General features: G+C 39.0%; 1 long non-coding RNA gene across 1 annotated transcript; it reads left to right on the top strand.

Annotated features, from left to right (window-relative positions):
- The first annotated feature begins 9,071 nt into the window (after positions 1-9,071).
- LOC140016658 (uncharacterized) lies at positions 9,072-12,252 on the top strand. The gene is made up of 2 exons (XR_011822861.1): positions 9,072-9,746; positions 10,829-12,252. It is a non-coding gene; the product is annotated as an uncharacterized lncRNA (long non-coding RNA).
- The last annotated feature ends 3,414 nt before the right edge of the window (positions 12,253-15,666 follow it).

Here is a 15,666-nt window from a genome sequence, read left to right as displayed (position 1 = left end):
TTTTCTCTAATGATTGTATATGCTTATGGAACCCTATTGGGGTCATATTTGGCATTGATTTATGATTAGTTATCGAGTCTCATTGTACTTGTTTGTATGTTTTAAGGCTTACTTTTATTCCGGTCATTTCCTAGTTAACTTTTACTTTGAGCCTAGTGAATGGCTTTTGGAAATGAGGTGAATTTTGTGTGAGATGTTGGGACTGATTCGAGGAAATAATGAAGCCTTAATGGCTGGAAAAGTAAGAAATTTAGGGAAAGTGCTTCCCGATTTTCTAGGCCGTTTGGTTCTTTTAAGTTGGATTTACCTTTTGGTAGAAATAAAAGGACTTTTGGGTTGTTGAACCTAGGTCTTTATGCTATCTTTTTGTTCCCAAAAATCATGTTTTGTACCCTTGCATTAGTAATTATTTGGCGAGGCATACGACTAGTAGTCGAGCCTCATGTGCATTTTGTTTACTCGATTATGGATGTAAAACCTTCAATTGGTTTATTTTGGTTATTTTAGGGTTTCTTGGCGATTAAGGCCAATCTGAAGTAAAAACTTTTGAAGTTGAGCCGGTGAGTGTACCACTCCCCTCCATTGTTGTTTCACTTGATTTCTGCTTTGCAATCTGTTTAATTTGTTTGAGACGAGAGTGTACTTTATCACACTCGTTCTCTTGTCTGTTCATATGCCAATTTTGGTGTCAATCTGAATCTGTATCTGTATCTGATATCTGTATTTGTATCTGTTCGGACGTCGTTTGGAAACTTGTAACCAACGACCTTTCTGTGACCTATGAGCTCAAATCCTGTGGCTAAGTTATTCGAGTCGGGCCGGCAAGGGCCTGGACGATTAGATAACGAACCACGGTAGTCTATTTTGGGATCTTTGGGTATTGAGACCCTTGATTCCGGTATACTCGAGTATTACCATTTCTGTTCGGTTACGGTGAGCGGGCCCGGTAAAGGGGTGTTTGGTGGACGGAATTCGGTGTAAAGAGGGGTCTACGGACGCGTTGGTTCTATATACGTTGACGGAGAGTCAACCGGTTTGGATCAAGTATTGCGCTGGAAATTTGGCTCCTGAGAGCCACCCGTATCCTTCTGATTTGAATCATTGGTTCCATTGCTTTACATCTGGCATGTGTACTTGAGTTGCTAAACGTGAAATGCCATGATTTTATTGCTATCTGTTTGGTACCTCATTGAGCGCAAGCTCACCCCTTTCTGTTCCTTTTGTTTTCCTTACAGGAAAACAAATACTTTTGGTCTGGATTTGACAAATGGCTGCCAAATTGAGCTAGTTGAACATATCTTTTGTATAGCTCATGTATTAAAATCCTAAATGTACTTTTGGGAACTGTTTCCTTTTGATTTGGCAAACTGGACATGTATCCACTTTTGAATACTTTTGTATGCCACTTTGGCTTGTAAATGCTAAGTTTCAAGATGTGAATGTTTGCTTGGTATTTGGTTGGGTTCTGACGGGTCGATTACTATTCATGGCCTACTCCGGATTTCATTTTATTTTATTTTGGGTTATTTTACTATTTTGAATTGTTTACGCGCGTTTGTAAGTTCCGAAATGAAACAGATAGCTCTAATATGTTCCGTTAGTCCTGGCGAGAGTTGGGCAGGCGGTCTGCTGAACCCTTTGGTTCACCTTAGGGTAAGGTGGGGCTGTCACAAATAGGGTAGGCTCCTAAATAGCACCATGCCAGGACTCTTATTTTCTAGGGTTTATGAATACAATATAGACAAAAATCAAGAAAAGTTAGTTCAAGCAGACAAATACACATAACACATTTGTAGCAAAACGATACAAAGAGATAAAGCAATAAAAGGAAAAGAGGGGTTGGATCCCTCCCCTCGCGAATAGTGTCCCTAATAGGGTAAGGTCGACTCTACCTTAGGCAATTCTAATATGGATGCATGAGGTTTGGCCCACTAATGCATTTAGACTCGATAAGGCTTCAGTTCCCAAGCCTTCAGACCTGGCGAAGGGTCATCACTCCCAGGACCTTCGGTCGGTGGCTCGAGAGATCCCTTAAGCATCGCTATGGGCCTGCGCACACCATCTGCCTACCTAAAGAAATCGATCCTAATCCTACAGGGAGATGTGGGATAGCGCCCATGATAAAGAGAAAAAATAGGGTAAATAAAACTATACATGCGCGTATGAAGTGCTCCGTTTGGAGGGGAGGGATCGAGAACCAACGCGAGACTCTAGGGTAACATTCCCCCACCCAAATGCAATGCAAAGCGCGGGATCACATAAATAAACCATTCATCCATCAAATCAATCGTACGCAAATATGTGAGGGAGTGAGTTGATACGCGCGAAATGCAAAAATCCTAAAAAAGAAAAGATGCAACCATAAACATCCAAATGCGATATATGGAAAGGTTAAAAGAATAAAAAAATTGACTAAATCAAATTTGCTCGAACTCTCTAAGTCCCCAGTGGAGTCGCCAACTGTCGTGCCCCATTTTTTAAATAAGAAAATAAAAGACGAGTTTAGAAAAAATGGCTTTTGATTCAATTTTTGATTGGAAAATGAATTTTTGATTTAAAAAAAATGAAAAACATGGGTCTAAATGGGACTTGAAAATGTGACGATTTGACCCAAAATGTAGTTTAAAAAGAGTTTTTTTTTTTGAATGAAAAATGGAGTCGCCACTTGGTATAGAGTTAAGGTGTACCAAGTCACCAAAAAATGAATTTTTAAAGAAAAAAGTAGAAACCCCTTTTTAAACGACTCCAAGTCTACGAAAATCAAAGAAAAAGATTCGGGAGTCACATTTGAAGAAAGGGAAGGCAATGATAAGTATCCAAGACACCCTTTCAACCTATCCAAGCCTAGTTACACGATTTAGTCAAAGATTTTCTTATTTTACCCTTACGATTTATCACATTTGGATGTACTATATGAATGCATATCCTAGATCTAGGAGGGTGTTGGGGGGTCGAAGTGTATCTTCAAATCTTATTTGGTGCCAATCACATTAATTGTGACGCCCAATAAAGATTTTTTGAAGAAGTCACGAATAATGCAAGTCATGAGACTCGAAAGAAAGAAAAAGTAAAGAAAATAATAACTAACCAATGTGTATGATATAAAGGAATGCATCATAATGGGTGCGGGGGACTTATACTCGTGACTTTCAATGTTTCCTTTAATAGAGGGAATACGAGCGTGCTAAGACTAGACAGTCAAACTCGTCCATATCCCATACGCAAGGGGTTTTCCTAGTCTAATCAAGCAAATGTACTACCCTAGATCTAATGCTTAGATGAAATGCAAGTCTAAGGTCGTGTTTCATACAAAGGGGTAAGTAATATACATATAAGGAAAAATATGGGGGAAGGGATATACGTATAAGGAGGGATGTCATGCAAAAAATGATAAAGACCCTAAAAAGTGAAAATATGCATGAGATGAAGTGATTTTATCACACAATCGTGATCTAACGTGCGGATGGTTCCTGAGGCTCTAGCGTTGGACTATCCCATGTCTACAATTTCCCTACTAGCATTCGACTAGTGAGAAAAGTCGGAACAAAGGGCCACAACTAGCGTTGGACTAGTGTGGATACAAGAAATTGACCACAACTAGCATTGGACTAGTGTGGTGACGTCACACATCAGTTACAATCAAATAAATCATGTAAGACCTAATAAAATCATGTAAACACATAAATCACATATAGCACATAACACATAAGCATGATATCTAAATGCAAGATCCTAAGAAAGCGGTAATACATAGCACATAGACATGCAAATCACACATAAGGCAAATAAAGCAAATAAACCCCTAACTATTACATTCGGGGGAGCCTACCACAATCTAAGAGGGGAAACAGAATAAAATAAATAAAATAATAACCTAACTATTACAACTTTGGCAATCAACTGCCTTTCAAATGATCAAAATTGAAAATAAATATACAAAACTAAAACAAATAAAGTGGATAAATAAATAAATAAATAAATAAAATGAAAACATTCAAAAGGCATGCAATTAAGCACATAAATCACGTAGGGCAAGTAGGGTCAAATAAAGTGAAAATTAAGGGATAGGGTGTACCTCCCTTGATTTGGAGCCCCAATGGAGTGAAATCATTTATTTATCCTCCAAAAACAAAGAAAATGTCAAGGCATCATTTTAACTGAGAAAATTAAAGAAAATATGCAAACACAGGCTCACTTGGTCATAAAACCCTTCAAATTGTGAATTAAGTGCAATTTAAACAAAGCATGGTGGCTAATTGAAGCAAACAAGCAATGAAGTTGCAAAAAATTAAAGCTGCCAAGGACCAAATTGATGAAATTATTCAATTGATTGGGTCCTAGTAGCATTAAGGAGGCTTGAGGGGTTAAAGTGCAATTCTTAAAAGAAATCCATGCATGCAGACGAAAGCTTTCTTTGTTCCTATTTCTGCAACTGAAACTATGCTTCTGAAATCAAAAACGAACGGACTACTGCACTTTTGTTCCAACTTCAAGCACCGAATTTAGATCCAACATCCAACATCCAAACTTTAAACTAAACAATACACAATACAAATTTGACATCCAAACAATCAAAACATAGAAGGAAACTCATGCAAAAAGACACGAAGAAGCTCATGCATTCTGCAAATTCCAGCCACCATTCTTTCTATAACATTTCTCCTTCAGCTAAAGCACATTCATGCAAATAAAGCCTCTCGATTTTACCCTCCCAACTCAAATACTACAGCTCTTAACCCATGTTGCTAACAAGCACCCAAATACGATTATCCGCATCGGACACATTCAATGATGCAACTAAACATACAAAATGTAGCAAAATGAGCAAGAACAGAAACTTGTGATGAACGTCCGCATAGTATACCAACTGAACACCACCGACTTCAAGCCCAAATCGAAACCCACAACGAACAAAAGGCTTGTCAAAATGGCTACACCCTCATGGGTTCTTCTTAAACATAGTAGGTCACCCCATCTCTATATGTTGTCGCTAAGTATGAAACAAAGAGAAATCAAAACGCTCCTTGAAACAAAATGATAGGCATCAGGTGCTAATTTCATCTTATTTACTGCTGGGTTTCATAATCAAATTTTTAAATCATACCAATCAAAACCCAAGCTAGCAGAATGTGAGACTTACACCTCTTATCGCTAAAACCTAACAAGCAGAATCTCACAAACCCAACAAACAGCAACCAACGAAACATTAAGACAGCAAAACATGATAAAAGTCAAGGAGCCAAGCAAAATATCACAAGATTCATGCCTTTTGGACTCGGGTTCTCATGAATACAGCGTTAAAGCAAGAAGGGGAGAAGCAAAAATGATCACCTGAATTGCTGGGGGCGAAGCAAGAGTTTCTGCTGCGCTTTCGTTCGAAGCCGAAACTGGTGCAGCAGAGGCAGAGCAGCTCTTTCGTGGCCAGATTTGGCGATCTTCCGATTGTTTTTCCTTCAAGATGTCTTAACAGAAATCGCTCCTTTCACTTTGTAGATTGAGCAGAAATTGATAGCTTCACGAATGAAGCTGAGTCAGGGAAGAAATCTTTGTGAAAGTAGGCTAAAAAGTCAGCCTTGTGGTGGGTATCACAGAGGAAGTCCCTGCGTTTTTCTTTTTCTGGTTTTCTTGCCGGAGCTCTCTCTTTTGGTTCAGATCTTCTTCTTCCTCTCGATCCTTTTTCTCTATCTCTCCCCCGTCTCTTCTTCTTCGGTTCCTTCCTTTATCCTTCAACCGAAAGTTCCTCACTTTCTCTGCTATTCTCCCTCTTCCCTTTCCTGGTTTCCCTTGCTTTCCTTTTTTTCTTTTCTCTTCCTCGACCAGCCCCTTTCTAGCTTAGCTTTTCTTTTCCTTGCCCGTAGGTTTTTTCTTTCTTCAAGCTGCCAACCCAGATTCTAGCCCTCACCCTCTCCTCTCCTCTCAGATCGTTCTAGCCGTCCCCCTTGTCTCTCTTTTCCTCTGCAGCCGTCCCTTTTTGCCTCTGTTCTTTCTTATCGAGCCCCGCCGTCAACTCAAGCCTCTCCTTCTCTATACTTCAGCCGTCATCCCTCTAATTTTCATCCGCCTTCCTTCTCCATTTTTCCTTTTTTTTTCCTTATCCAGCGCAGCCGTCTACTCTCCCCACTCTCTCTCTGTCTCACCCCCAACTCCCTTCTCCTAAAAACCTCCCTCTAGCCTTCTGGTTTTTTCCTACCCACAGCCGCCAACCTCTATTCCTTTTTTCAGCCAACAAAACTCTCCCCCTCCGCTCACTCCAAAAACCCCTTCCTTTTATAACAAACAAAACACTAAACCCTCCTCTCAAGGGTTCTGATGGAAGCCAAGTCATTAGCTTTGTGGATCATCCGATGGTGAACAAAAAACCAGGAGTTGCGGTGCCTTCCTGATTTTTTCCTCGTTTCTCATTTTCTGCTTGAAATGTTATATGAAGAAATGGGCACGGATCCTGTGTAGCTCGGGTGCATGAGCTTGCTTCTTTTTTTTTTTGTTTTTTTTGTGTTGATTTTCCTTTTGTTTTAAATAACAATAAAGTTAAATCTAAAATAAATAAAGCATATTTTTGCGAATGATTTTTCTTTTTTTTTTTCAATAAATTCTATGCTAAAATGACTTAAAAATAAAATAAAAGACTAAAAGTAAATAAAAACTAACATAAAAAACAAAAATAATAGTAAATAAAACTACACTAAAAATTTGGTGTCTACACTAGGCTAATTAATTTGGCAGGCAATAGGATCCATAACATGGTAAAAGTTCATGAGAAAATAAGTTTAGTGTGTACATGAAAGCTCGGCAAGAGAAATGTTTCATTTAGACTTGAATGTTCCTTATTCGGATTAAACCGTCTTGCTCGGCAGTCTTGGGAAAACAGTTATAATTCACTGTAGAAAGGTCGAAATTAGGTCCTGTTGGTGCTGTTATAAACTAGGTTCACAAGGATATATTTGTGTTGCAGAAACCATTTCCAAAATCCAAACGTAAGTGGTTCAAAATTAAGCAACTACAACAATTTTCTGGACAGTCTCGGATGAACAGTAACAACCAGGCAGCTAACTTTCAAGACTCGCCATGAATCGCTCGGGATGAACCAGAAAATGAGCTTGGTACCATTTTACAGCTCTAAGAGTCTACTTTCAAATGCCACAAACAGCACCCAATTCCGATTATTGAGTAAAACGTTATAACCTTCACAAGATCACTGGTCAGAAAATTCCTGGACCTAGTCCAGTTTTTCCTTTTTGCTCATAACTCAAGATTTATCCGACCGAATTGGCTAATTTTTTTGTAGACAACCTCCAAACACATAACCCAACATATATACCTCACACTTGTAGCCAATTAAGCATGAAATTATCAAAGCAAAACAGGGCAGCAAGCCCTTGAAATTTTCGGACAGCACCTCCCCAACTTTTCTAATCATGATTTGTACTCCAATCACATAACAAGTATCAGATTTACTAAAAAGGGGCTCAAAAACATGTTTGTTTATCTTTGTTCGTACCTTTTGATGATTACAAAACAAGTGGATAAAACTAATGTTTTCCAAGTTTGTTTTTGGCCAGAAAATGGAGCAAAACAGGTTCAAAGGCGAAGCATCTGCTAAAACATCTGTCGGACGCACAAATACATCCTATCGGGCATCTGATAACCGTTGAGTATCTTCGGACGCGAAAAGAACCTATCCTCGGATATTCGAAGCCGATAAGTCAGCACTTTTAAGATTTCTAACCTCGATTGAACGCACAATACCTGAGCACCGGACGTCCGACAATCGTTGCAACACTTCGGACGACAAGCTTTAGAAGCACCGGACGTCCAAAAGAATTAATGAAGGATTCCAAGTTTTACATCATATGGTCGGATGCATATTCTGATACTGCCGGACGTCCTAAAGATTTCAAAAAAATTTCTTGAACTCACTTCCTGCGTTCGGATGCAGAAAACCAGCCTACCGGACGTCCGACACTACTAACGGCTAGTTGACTCTTCAGCTACCTTGTGTCCGTTAGTGGCATTAATTGAAGATATTTTTGGTCTATTATAAGTAGGATAAAAGTCAACCACCAAAAGCACTGATACACATTAAGTCTACATCAGATCTTGAGTGATTCAAACATAAGAATACTCCAAAAAGAAGATTTGTACTCTTAGTTGTGTGATCTTCATTTAGCTTTTCAAGTGTGATTCAATTTCTTCAATAGTGTAGCTTTGTGAGTGTAGACACCAAAATTTTAGTGTTTTCAGTTTGTTAATTTTATTCACTTTTTAGTTTTTAGTTTTTTTAATTTTTCGTGTTATTGTTATTATTTTTAAGTTTTTAGCATAGAATTTCCCGAAAAGAAAAGGAAAAGCATTCAAAAAATATGTTTTAATTGTTTTGATTTAAATTCAATGTTTTCTTGGAAAAAATGAAAAAATGAAAAAATGAAAATGGAAAAAAAAAAAAGAGAATAATGATGGAAGTAAAGATTGCAACTTTGCTGTTTATTATTTCTGGTTTGTTTATTTATTTTTATCTGATGTTATTTAAATTGTTGGTTTTTACTTAATTTTATTATCATTTTGCTAAAATTATTTAAAAAAGGAAAAATGAAAAAAAGTGGAAAAAGAAAAAAGGAAAATTTGTTCACAAAAATATGTTTATTTCTTTAAATTCAATCTTTGGGCACTTTAGTTACTTTTATTAAGTTATTTTGAGAAAAAGAAGATGATGAAAAATGAAAAATTGAAAAAATTAAAAATGGCCATTGTTGTTAGTTTTTTGTTTAAAATTATTTTTTGTTTTGTTATTATTATTATTACCTGGTTTTTGTAATTTTGTTATTATTATTATTTATATTTTATTTATCATTTCTGTAGTTATTAAGTTGTGTTAAAAAAAAAGAAAGAAAAAAGGGGGAATAATTTCATGCAAGCTGCGGTAAGGGCTCAGGAGCCCTTTGGCTGCAAATATAGTAGAGATTGGCGAGAGCTTAGGGTTTTTTTGGCCCCCATATAAATAGAAAAACAAGAGGTAGCCGCAAGGGGAGAGAGCTCGGTTAAGGGGAGAAAAAACAGCAAAGGAAAAAAAAGAAAGGCTGCGGGCTTTGGGGAGAAGGAGCTAAGCATAGTTGATGGCAGGGAGCTTGAGAGAAGAACTGGGAAGAGCTTGGGGGGAGGAGAGTTGGAACGGCTGTGAGAAGAAAACAGCAGAGGGAGGAGAGTTTTGAGGTGGGTAACGGCTAGAACAAAAAGACAACCAGGGGGAGCAAAAGAGAGATTAGGGAGTTGCGGCTACATCAGGGAGAAAAAGATTGAAAGAAACTTCAGGGAGAAAGCAAAGAGAGGACCGAGAGTGAGGAAAGGATGGAGGGAAAGAAACCTACGGGCTCGATAGAAAAGAGCTGGGAGTGAGCGAGAGTTTTCTGGTTGAAAGGGAAGTGAGGTTGGAAGAGATAGGGTTAAGATTGAGAGGCTGAGGTGAGTGACGGCTGGGAAAGAATCGAGAGCAATAGAGAGAGACCAGAGCACTGAACGGCGGCTGGAGTTTTGGAAAAGAGAGAAGCGCCGGGCAGGAAGAAGTTGGTGGCGTTGCTGTTGTTGTTGCTGCTTTCGTTCCATTGTCGCTGACTCCATCATCACAGGCAGGTCTTCACCGAGCCAGCGTTCTACTGCAGCCAACTCCACCACCTCAACTCCTCGCCATTGCCACTGCCCAACAACCGTCATTGCCAACAGCGGATTTGGTAACAAATCCTGGGGTAGCTGAGGTAGTTCTCGAGCTGTTTTTCCTAGTATACAGGGTCAAGTATGTAACAGTTCTTCACCATATTGATTGCCGCATCTTCTTGCCCTCTTTGCTGTGCTATTTGGCTTAAAGCTTCTACCACAATTGCACATGTTTAAAATGATGGATTGTGTTCAGGTTTTGGGTTTCGTGGTCTTGGGTCCGTCCAGCTTTTGGTGTTGTTGTTGATATACTTAATTGATAGTGAAGCTCAGTCATCGGGGGGGGGGGAAGTTCATGGCCATGCTTTCATTTCTTATGAATCTGGAATGGGAAGTTTAGAACCATGGAGTGTTTGACAATTATGTGTTTTGGTCCAAAGCTATAGGAGAACAGGTTCGAATGTTTGATATAGTTCTTAGAAAGCTGTTGGACCCTTCTGGATATAGTTCTCTTGGTTTGCATAATCAGCTTTGTGTTAATTGTATAGAATGCTTAGCTTTGTTTTAAGCTTTCTTTTGTTGCTTTTTGCAAGCTTTCTGGTTCGTTATAGCCGAAGACATTGCCAAGTAAATGCCGAAACATTAGCTGATTCAAGCTCAGGCCCTTTGCTGCATTTTTGTGTTCAGTTTTCTTCTTAGAATGTCCGGGAAACAAACCTTTACATTTGGGTGATGTTAATGACAATGAGTTGAAATCCTTGCATTTCGATTTGGGCTGTCAAATTAGTAAAATTTGTTTGAGTCCTTAAACACTTGAATCATGGTTTGATCCTCGCTGGAAAATGAATACCTGCTTGTTGCAAGTCCTCACGCTGCTTTTGCTGTTTTTTTTATGGTTGCATTGATAGTGAAGTAGAGACAAATGTATGTTTCATTGGTTGTTGCTGTGATTGTCCATTGTTTGTTGCTTTCTTTTTCTTCAATATGCAGCGCACATTTCATCATTTTTAGATGGCTTGTGCGTGTCTTGAAAAAACTGATGCATTGCTGTTCAAGGAGGCAACAGTAGAAAATTTTCCAGAAAAATCGCCTACTCCCATTCATACGTTTCTCTTTTCCTTTCTTGGTCTGTTTCGGACATTGACTGTTGTGTTTTTGTTGTTTTGGAATCGAGGTTTTGCAGTTTGGGTAAAAATATTAGCTTGGTTTGGATGGAAAATGGCATTAGAATGAATACAAGAATTGCAAGAAGCATGGCTGGAAAAATTGCAGGAACTTTTCTCACTTTCGTTTGCATGAAAGCTGCGTTAATTTCATGTTTTTTTTTTGCTTCCCTTAATAGTCCACCAATGGGTTGTTGTTATGCCATTTACACCTGTAACCTTGTGACTGTGATGACTGCCATCAATACAGAAAATTCTGTTTTGCTCCTTTGCTGTTTTTGTGTCTAGTGCCTAGTTCATGCACAACTTGACTATCACAAATTCAGAACTTAGTTGAAGGTTGTGGGAAGGATTTCTGGTTTGTTGCAGCAATAAACGTAGGCCATAAACATGGATTGTGTATTGTGTCTTGAATCAAAAGTTGATATTTTTCTGGAACATGTTCAATTGGTTTGTCAAATGCCGCATGCCGTGGAGTGAAGGAAAACAGAAAAATGCAAAAAGTTTCTTCGTGCCTTCGTGCTGGAATTTTTTATGTTTGCATGATTTCTTCCTTTGATTCGGATGTCAAGTTCTTGTTTTGGGTGTTGTTTAGTTTCAAATTTGAAAGTGGGTCAAGAGTGCTTTGGGTTCAAATACGTGAGCAAGTCTGAATTTAGTACAAAGGTGCAGCAAGTTGGTTTGCTTTGTTGCAGAATATTTTCTTTACGTTGGGTTGCATGAACTGCATGAAAAACCTTCTGAAAATTACACTTTGACCCCCCAAGTTCCCTTTTGTTTCACTATGGCCCAACCATTTGAATAATTTCTCAATTTGGTCCTTGGTAGCTTTAACTTTTGCAACTTCATTGCTTGTTTGTTTTGATTAATTACTATACTTTGTTTCAATTTTCACTTAAGTCATGACTTTGGGGACTTTATGGTCAAGTGAGCTTTGCTTTGCACATTTCTTTTAATTTTTCTTAAATAAATTGGTACCTTGACCTTTTTATTATTTTGGAGGGTAAATTAGTAATTCCACTACGTTAGAGCTCCAACTCAAGGGAGGTACCACTTCTTTTATCTTTTTTGTCTCTCCTATGTGAACCAACGTGCTACGTGAGAAATGCATGCCTACTCCGCTTTCCTTACCTCCTTGCGTGCATTTGCTTGCTTTTACTTTTATTTAAGTTTTATGGGGTATGTGTACACCTCTTGGCTTGTAATAGATAGGGCTCGGAGAGCATTTGGTCCATTTCCCCTTCCCCTTGGTTGCTTTTATTTAAGTTTTATGGGGTATGTGTACACCTCTTGGCTTGTAATAGATAGGGCTCGGAGAGCATTTGGTCCATTTCCCCTTCCCCTTGGTTGCTTTTATTTAAGTTTTATGGGGTATGTGTACACCTCTTGGCTTGTAATAGATAGGGCTCGGAGAGCATCTGGTCCACTTCCCCTTCCCCCTGGTTGCTTGTCTTTGTTGCTACATGTTTAATTGCTTTGGTAGGCTCTTGCATCTAGTCGAGCATGCTAAATGCTATGTGCTATGTGTTTACGAGTATTTTGGCATGTCTACTTGCTTTCATAGCCATGAATGAATGGAATGGATGAATGTACGTTTCCGCTAGTCCAACGCTAGTCGGAATTCATAGAATGGGCTAGTCCAACGCTAGACCCTTAGGGATTTCCCCTCGTTAGCACATCATTTGTTTGTTCACTACATATCATGCATTTTTCCTTAGTTTTATCATCTGGCATGCTCCTCGAGCCCCTTTTCCCCTCATTTTAGGATTTTTGCATCTCATACTAGTTATAGGGTACATTTGCGTGAGAGTCCCCTTAAATATGGGATATAGACGAGTGTGGCTTTTTCTAAGCCTTAGCACGCTTATATTCCCTCTATCAAAGGAAAAATCAAGTCACGATTTAGGTCTTCCCGTACCCAATATGCATGAATTCCCTAGGCTCATGCACTCTCAATCCACTCTATCGTTCCACTTTCACTTTTGTCTCATTTGCACACATGCACCTTTTTATCACCTTCACTTGCACACGAACACTTTTTCACCTTCACTTGCACACGAACACTTTTTTATCTTCACTTGAATATAAAGGGATATTCAAACTCTAGTCGAGTTTGAGATTTGGTTTGCTATTCCATCTTCTTATTCACTGTTTTGCAACATTAACTGTTTATCTCTTCTGCTCTAAATTACTTCCGCTTTATCATAAATTGTTCCTTGGACTCCAAGTGGTTCAAACCAGAGAAGGAACGTTTATCAATCAAACAAAATATATCAAAGAGCTGCTCAAAAAATTTGGAATGGAGGACTCAAAGCAGGTTGGAACACTTATGTGCACATCTAACAAGCTCGACAAAGATGAAGAAGGTACAAAAGTTGATGAAAAGAAGTATAGAGGTATGATTGGTAGTTTGCTTTATTTAACTGCTAGTAGACCAAATATCATGTTTGCTGTATGCTTGTGTGCTCGTTTTCAGTCCTGTCCAAAGGAATCACATTTGAATGCAGTAAAAAGAATTCTTAGATATCTAAAAGGAACCTTGAATTTTGGTCTTTGGTATCCTAAGTGTAAAGAACTCCCATTGAGTGGATTCTCTGATGCTGATTTCGGTAGTTGTAGAGTTGATAGAAAAAGTACATCAGGAATATGTAACTTTCTTGGAAACTGCTTAGTATCTTGGTTCAGCAAGAAACAAAATGCTATTTCTCTTTCTACAACTGAAGCAGAATATATAGTTGCTGGTGCTTGTTGTGCTCAACTGTTATGGATGAATAATACATTGAATGATTTCGGACTAATATATGAATGTGTGCCTATGTATTGTGATAACACTAGTGCCATAAATTTGACAAAAAATCTCATTCAGCACTCTAGAACAAAACACATAGACATTAAGCATCACTTCATTCGTGATCTTGTCCAAAAGAGAGAAATCTGCATTCAGTATGTGTGTTCGAAAAATCAAATTCCTGATAATTTCACAAAATCCCTTCCACTGGACCAGTTTGTGTATTTTAGAACAAAACTGGACGTCTGTGAAAAAGTTCTCTAAAAAAACTTCCATCGGACGTCCGATGTGTTAGAACGGACGTCCGACAGTGTTCTTCATCAGTTTCCCCAGGAAAAATCCGATGTGTTAGAACGGACGTTCGACAGTGTTCTTCATCAGTTTCCCCAGGAAATTTTTGTTCAGACGATTGTGTCGGACACTTCACTTCGTTCGGTCGTCCGACACTCAATTTACTGCGTCTTATAAAGAAGCCGTCCACTTCATTCAGTTCAGTTACCTCCTTAGACTCGGATGCAACCCTTCGGTTCTCCTTCAAATTCAAAATTCAAATTAGTCTCTCCCGCATTCAAGTTCCAAGAAATTGATCCAACCAACTTCATTACACCTCTATTGACCGTTTTACTTCACTCATAACACCCCATAACTCCTAACTGCCTCATAATTCCCAATCCATATTAGAAACTCTAACTTTTCCAAATCCACTACCTGTAATCATCTCAAGCATCCTCTGCAACTCTTAACGCATTAGTAGTCAATTTGACATGCATCTGCACTACACTGCATCTCAAAAATCAATTGCATTACATCATGGTGAGAGTTAGAGGCGGTTCAGCAAGTGCCAGACGCACATTTAGACTCAGGGATGAAGATGTTGAGATCGTAGAACCTTCAACCAGGGTATCCAAAAAGAGGACAGGGACTCGTGGTGAAAAGGCAAAGCAACCTGCAAAGAAGATACAGGATGCTCCAACTGCTGATCCATCTCCTGTACAAGTGGAAGCACATCAAACTGAGGAACAAACTGCTGAGGAACAGCAAATGTGACAGCCCCACCTTCCCCTAAGGCGAACCAAAGGGGTTAGCGGACTGCCTGCCCAGCTCTCGCCAGGACTAACGGTACGGTTTACGTCAATCTAAAACGTTCCGGAACATAACATCGCGCGCAAACAATTCAAAACACGAAATAAAATAAAATAAAATAAAACGAAAACCGAAGCCGAAATTTATCTAAACCATAGCCAAGCATATATGTACAACGGAAATCAACATTTACAACCATAATGGCATGCCAAAACCATTCATTAAGGAGTACACATTCGATTTGCCTATCAAAAGGAAATGAACCCGTTATACATTAGGGTTTCACTTCAAGAGCTATACAAAAGACATTTACAAGCTCAGTATGGCAATTGACTATCCAGTCCATTTTCAAAAGCAATTATATCCCTGTAAGGAAAACAAATAACACGGAATGAGCCAAAGCCCAATGGTATACCACCCAATAAGCAATCAAAGTCATATAAGAATGAACCTTCATTTAAAGTGCACAAATAAGCAATGAAGCAAAATGGTAAAAGGATACGGTCGGCTCTCAAGAGCCCATTTCCACGCTTGCAATCTTGAACCAACCTCATTGACTCTCCGTCAATGTTAAAATACCAAACCGTAGACAACTCTTTACTTCCATTCCTTCCACCCAACATACCCCAACCGGGCCCGCACTCCATTCAGTAATATTTTTGGTAATACTCGAGTTTACCGGAACCAAGGGTCTCATTACCACAAGGTTCCCCAGTACAGTCCCCGTGGCGATTCAATCTTCACGACCAAGCCCTCGCCGGCTCGATCCAATTGACTACCAAATGGGGTTGAGCTCAGTAATGCAGTAAGGCCGTTGGACATCGTCCGAACGACATCAATTCAGTTTCCATGAAATGGAATTCACCAACCAATATATCAAGTTCAGTAATGCAATAAAACGGTAGCCATTCAGTGACAATATCAAAAGAGGTGAGGGCGGTCAAGTACACCCTCACCTTAATCAATTTCAATATTCGAATAAGCCAT

Source organism: Coffea arabica, chromosome 11c, assembly GCF_036785885.1.
Source record: "Coffea arabica cultivar ET-39 chromosome 11c, Coffea Arabica ET-39 HiFi, whole genome shotgun sequence".
Taxonomy (NCBI): domain Eukaryota; kingdom Viridiplantae; phylum Streptophyta; class Magnoliopsida; order Gentianales; family Rubiaceae; genus Coffea; species Coffea arabica.
Note: the sequence above shows the minus strand (reverse complement) of the source record. Positions and strands in the feature narration are given on the sequence as shown.